We start from the raw sequence: 6,996 nt of genomic DNA, 5'->3' as shown, positions 1-6,996 counted from the left end.
GGTGGATATCATTGCAAGTCTGCTAGTAGGAGCCGACAACCAGAATGACTAGTGTGTGTGACTATCGTTTAAGTGTCAAGCCAGAAAGGTTAAAATGGATGTCTATGATGAAGTTGTATAGGGTCACATTCCAGACGAAATAGTTATTTGAAGAGCACATTTAAGTCTAAACTAGAAACTAAGCCCGCCAAGCAATTGGTTCAGAGATCCCATGGCTTAGGTTAAGCCAGCAAAACGACACAATTTTTCCTAAGATGCATAGGGAGTTATAAATTCCATGAATATATATTTTGTCCAGAAACATAATACTTTTATTCCTTGTTGTACAGAATCTCACTAAGTTCATCTGGACTTACCATTGTATTGCCCTGGGTGCGGGAATAAAATTTATGAAGTTGTAGTGGAAGGAACCAAGCTAGACACCGCCAACTTTGTGCGAAGGGCGCGATAGTTGTATTATGCATATAAGGGCCTCCTTGGAGGCCACGCCTTAGGGATTGAGTGGGAAATATTTGTATATAACTTTTCCTTTAAAATTGTAAATAACTATTATGTTTAATACGATATTAAATTTGTAAGGATTTTTCCTTGAAAGTTATGAATTTGGATTAAATATTGTTTAAGTACGTGAATATACCGGTTCTAGAAATTTTGTTAAGAAAATCGAATTAATCGTAACATTTGCTACCCAGACCCAGCGAACGAGTCGGGTAAAAGGTGTTACATATAATTGTATAGTCATTGAAGTATGCCTGAAAAGGCTAAAAGACTTCACCAATAATGTGTGTCATGTGATATTTATCCCTACAAAACCTAGAGAAAAATCATAAGTAATTATTTATAATATGATAGTTATTTCACATTCTTCGTGAGTTATATACCAATATGAACTTGATATAAACCCTAGCAAGGTGTGCATTATCATAAAATTTGGCTATGTATGTCGAGTAAGATACTAACAAAGTAGTTATCTAGCTCAATTTAAGAGCTTAACATTACTTTTACCCCAAAAATAACATTTGAAATGTACCAATCACATTTTAAAGTTGGAGAAGTTGAAAATTGGCTAGGTAATATGCTTAAAATTGAAAAGATTAATGAGGTATGGAAGTTAAAAGTTTAAACGCATATCAAAACATGGCTACCATCACTATCACTATAAGTGTGTAACTAGGTGAAGCTTAAGCCATCATATGTTGGCGGGTAAAAAATGAAACTCAGTGTAATACTTTGTGATTAGATGTCACTAATATACCTTACCAATTAATATATAACTATTATATATATCAATTACTATTATTGGTGACCTTGCCAATAACTAATAACCATGGCAAAGTTTGTAACTTTATAACATTTATTTAGAGTTATTGTTGTATATCTTTATCGTGTTTGAAAAATCTTATCAAGTTGACTACTATGTGTATAGACTTCGTTAGGTCAATTTCAAAGGTGATCTTAGTAATATTTCACCTCGTCGAATGTTGCATGGCTATTAAAAAGTAGACCATACACGATCTACGTGTGGCCCTCACATGCCTCACATATGTCCCATAGGACTTGGAGGCTATATAAGCCTTTCTCGTGGCATAGTTAAGGGATTCCTTCATTCTTTTAACATAAGATAACGATAAGACCTCCTTTCTTCCATCTCTTAGGAGACCTCTTGCAGCTCTCAACTTTGAGTGAACCACTATTGTAAAACCCATTTTCAATAAAATCAAAACAGTGATTTTGGGACTACAAATTTGATGTGAGAATATTTTTTTTATTATTATTTTAGTGTCTATGATATATTGGCAAGGTCGTATAAAAATTTCATTAGGAAATTTTATCGTTTGCATGTTTAATTTGGTGAAAAGGACTAAATTATTAAAAGTGTAAAATTTGAGTTCTATAAGTTAAAGGTACCAAATGGATATGAAATTAATGATTTAGGGATTTAAATGGTAATTAGACAATTTTTATATTGAGTGGAAATTTATGGACACTAAATAAGTGTGTTAAAAGGTTAATAATAAGATTAAATAAGTAAGTTAATAAATACAGGATAGTAAAATAAAGAAAAGACAAAAGTATCATCTTTTATGTTCATCACTTCCACCAAAATTAGACTTAGGAAACACCATTGAAGGTGTTTGAAGGTTCGGCCATTGCTTCCTTGTGCATGTAAGTGTTGTTTCATCCCGTTTTTAATGATTTCTATGTTTTTAAAGTCGTAACTTAATCTAGCTAGTCTAGGGACTAATTTACAAAAAAAATTAAAAGGTTAAGGTTTTACCATGAATGTGTGCATATGATTCTTGATGTTTGATGGAAGAAAATGAATCATTGTTGATAAATAAACAACTTTTGTAGAGGGAATTTTGTTGAAAATGTCAAATAGGGATTTATTGGTAAAATATGTAAACATACATGGTGGAATTGTGAATTAATGATTTGTATGAGTTTCTATGGATCTCTATTAAATTTGGATAGCTTGGGTTAGGGATGAAATTGCATGAATTTCAATTTACGAGCTTAAGGACTAAATTGTAAAGAAATCAAAATAATAGTGGCAAAAGCATAATTTTGCAATAATATGAAATTTTGATTGAATTGAATAGAATGAATATTAAATGGATTGAATTTATTTATTTAGATCAAGATAGAACTTGTACGACTTTAGATCAGGGTAAAGATAAAACTTAGGATTAGTCGACTCCATTTCTACGCCTTTATTGTCGAGGTAAGTTCGTGTAATTGTATAATTTTTTAATGCTATATTTTGAGCTATATGTAAATTTGGATTGTTATGTAAATTATTAATGCAAATCCAACAATGTTTAGATGCCTATCGAGCCCCGTTTGAGCCTTAGGAATTCGTAGGATACAAATGACATGTCATTAGGGTTTCCATATTTCGGGTGCTAGTCTTAAATGTTCTACCAATGGGTGAGGTATGGTATGTGTTGCGGAGATACTCACAGCTCGTGTGAGCAGCATCATGTAGCTTACATTTCGACCCACAGCTCATGTGAGTAGTGTAACACCCTTTACCCGAGACCGTTTCCGGAGTTGAGCACAAGGCGTTACCTGACTTAACTTACTAGTTCAGAGCATAAAATTTTCTTTTAAGATTAATTCGCTCAAGTTCAATCAATATGTCCCTAAAAAGGGCCCTCAAGACCCTAAAACATGAAACTGAAACAGTTCGGGTCCAAACTGGGAACATTAAAAATTTTTCGAATACTTAAATAAATCAAAATAATTTATTTCACTATTTACAATAAAACTGTCCACTTGCGTGACAATCACTAATTTAATTATAACTCGAGTTACAAAACTTGGAACTTAGATCTGTAATTTTTTCCTAAAACTAGACTCATATATCTTCTTATCATAAAATTTCCAGAATTTTTGGGTTACCCAAATAGTACAGTTAATTCGTTAAAGTCTCTCATATTTCACTGTCTGACAGTTCTGACCTCTATTCACTAGAAATCAATTATCTCATTATACGGGCTTCATATGGAGCTTCTGCTTGTTTTTATTGAAAATAGACTCAATAATAAATCTAGACATATAAATTATGACTCATAATTCTTTTTGTACAGTTTTTAATGATTTGCTAAAGTCAGAACAGGGGACTTCAAAAACCATTATGACCTTGTCTCACTAAAATTCAAATATTACAAAATATAAAATTCCTTTGCCTACACCGTTTCTTTCATGTGAAAATAGGCTCGGTAATATTTAATTCTATATCTCATTCACTCTCTAATTTCATTTCTACTATCCTTGGTGATTTTTCAAAGTCTTGTAAATGCTGTTGTCCAAAAACTATTTCATTGCAAATTTTTACTCTTTTATAATTTCTTTGTATTAACTATTATTTAGGCATACATAACACCAAAAGATGTTCTTAAATAGCCATTTCAGTAGCTAATCATTATCGAGTATTTACATGCTATTCATTATCCATATCATAAGGACACACACAAAAAATGACTAAGTCGCTATACATGTCATAACTTAAAACGTTTCGAATCACAAAATACCGAGATGGTCTGTTAATAGTGTGAAACGATCTCTGACGCCCTTACGATTCTCGAATTGGCTTGGTGATACTACAAAAAGAAGGAAAATAAAGGGGGTAAGCATAAAGCTTAGTAAGTTTACAAGCAAATAGATAACAACATTTATCATAAATAATTATACTCATAAATTATCATCAAGTATCATGATCTTTTCTTTCTTCTTTACTTACTCTCTTACTTATTTACTTACTTGCTTACTTAAATAACTCATGATTATAACTTACTCCTCCCTTGCTAAAATTTTTTTCTCAACTGATAACTGAGATATTCTTAACCCTTGTAATTCACCTGAATCTATTTATTATGTTTTTACCTGAACTTTCATGTAACATAGTCTATTTACTAGTTTGTTGAACCACTTGGAATAATAAGGATACTCAGGTCTCCTATCTGATAATAACATGCCAAAGCCATGTCCTAGACATGATCTTACATGGGATGTTTCCTGTACTGCAAATGTCATATCCCAGATATGGTCTTACATGGGAGTTCTCATATTGGTGCCCATGCCATGTCCCAGACATGGTCTTACGGGGGACCTCTCATCTCGGTACCAACGCCATGTCCCAGACATGGTCTTATATAGGACCTCTCATAACCTCAATAGTTCCAATGCCATTTCCCAGACATGGTCTTACATGGGGTCTCATCTCCCTAATGTCATGACATTTGTATCCGATACATTCCTAATGTTTCAACGGGACTTTTTAACACTGATTATCTATCATCTCATACTTGATTCAACATTAAATAGTTTCATGAAATAAGTACATAATTGCTGGAAAATAACAACATTAATAATAATTATTGAAATATTACATTTATTTACCATAAACTTACCACGGTACAAAATACGATCAAATCTAGCAACTTAATCCTCAACCTTTTTCTTTCCCCGGTCTAACTCCAGATTTTGTTCCTCTTGATCTATAATAGCAAATTTTGTTTAATTAATACTCACATTCATCAAAACAGTCCTTAATTCGAAGTTTGGTAAAATTATGGTTTTGCCCCTAAACTTTTGCATATTTACATTTTTCCCCAAAGCTCGAAAATTAAACTTCATCGCTTATTTTTATGTTTTATGATATGTTGAACATATTTCCCTTCTATGGAAATATCAAATTCCCACTCTAACATTTACTTTTGAACATTAGGTATTTTTATCGATTATGTCGTTTTACTCGTTTTCATTTAAAATCGCCTACCAAAAGTTGTTTAACATAATTTCAAACTTCATATTCTATCGTAAAACATCAAAATAGACACATTTTGGCTATGGGTATTTTTCCAAATATGAACCCTAACATGAATTATTGGTAGAATAAGCTAAACCGAGCTACAAGGACTCTAAAAACGTAAAAAATAGAAAAAACGGGGCTTGGATGCACTTACTATGAGCTTGAGAAAGTGAAGAAACCCTAGGTATGGAGCCCCTTGAAGTTCCGGCCCTAATGGAAGAAGATGAGCACATTTTGCCATAATTTTCCCTTTTAATTCTTTATATTACCAAATGACTAAAATGCCCTTCATTAAAACTTTAGTTATTTTTATCTATGCATGCCCATTTTTGTCCATGAAAATATAATGGTCTAATTACCATTTAAGGACCTCTACTTCAATTATGCACTTCTATTACATCCTTTATCATCTAAAGCTCATTTACCCACTTTTGCAATTAAACCCTAATATGCAATTCAGACATGCAATCGCTGAAATTTCTTATCGATCTTCTAACACATGCATCCAATCAATCGATAGATCATAAAAATTAATCACAATAAACTTTTCTATTTCAGATTTGTGGTTTCGCAACCACTATTCCGTTTAGGCCTATTTCAGGATGTTACAAATAGGCCCATTTCACAACTAGTGTGAGCAATGATGTAAAAGAAAGGAAAGATTATGATTATATGTTTAGCACATTTCGTGTGAGCTATCTCGCGTATTTGATAATATTCTAAACGGTTCAACGGACATGAATTTGAAAGGAAATGGTAAGTGTTCAATATGAACCAAGACATGTATTTATGAAGTACATTGAAATCGTGAGATACATAAAAAAACATGTTATGTTATGATGGATGATAAATCCAATTGAATCATGCTCAAGTATAATGTTTATCCATGTTAAACTTCATATGAATTATTTTCGAGTATGCTAACATGTGTTTGTGTTTGTGCTTAGGCTTGTGCCAAGCTAATGGTTAGATTATATCATGTTAAATTTTAATGTTATGTAATGAAATGGTAAGTTATGTTTTATATTATACAAACTTACTAAGCATTATATGCTTACATAGTTTTCTTTCCCATGTTTTATAGATAATTGGAAGCTCATTTAGTTTGGAAGCTCGTCGAAGACCTATCACACTATCCCACGGATATATTGGTAGCTTTTGATGTTTTAGGTATGTTTTGAAGCTTGATTATTTGTGCAAATGGCTTGTAGGTGTGAGCTTGAATTGGGTGAAAGAAATAGCTTGAAATTGGCCTATTTCTTATCCACACGGCCTAAGACACGGGCGTGTGTCTCAGCCGTGTGTGATGCAATGCCATGCTACATGGTCGTGTGTCCCCTATAGGTTTCAAAGGGTTAAAAGTCAAGCAGTTACACGACCTAACACACGGGCGTGTGAGGCCATTTCTAGAGTTACACAGCCTAGCACACAGGCGTGTGGCTTGGCCGTGTGACCCAAGTCAAAGAGTTACACGGGCACGGACACGGGCTGGGACATGGCCATGTGTCCCTACTTCGAATGTCCGTACGACCTGAGACACGGGCGTGTGTCTCAGCCGTGTGAGTCCACACAGCTGCGTGACCCCTATAGTGTGAAATTTTCTATCTTTTTCCATAAAATTCTAAATGTTTCCGATTTAGTCCCGAATCAATTCTAAAGTGTTTTTAAGGCCTAGAGGG

This window comes from Gossypium raimondii, chromosome 1 (assembly GCF_025698545.1).
Source record: "Gossypium raimondii isolate GPD5lz chromosome 1, ASM2569854v1, whole genome shotgun sequence".
Classification (NCBI taxonomy): Eukaryota; Viridiplantae; Streptophyta; class Magnoliopsida; order Malvales; family Malvaceae; genus Gossypium; species Gossypium raimondii.
The sequence above is the reverse complement of the archived record's forward strand: the minus strand, read 5'-3'. Positions refer to the sequence as shown.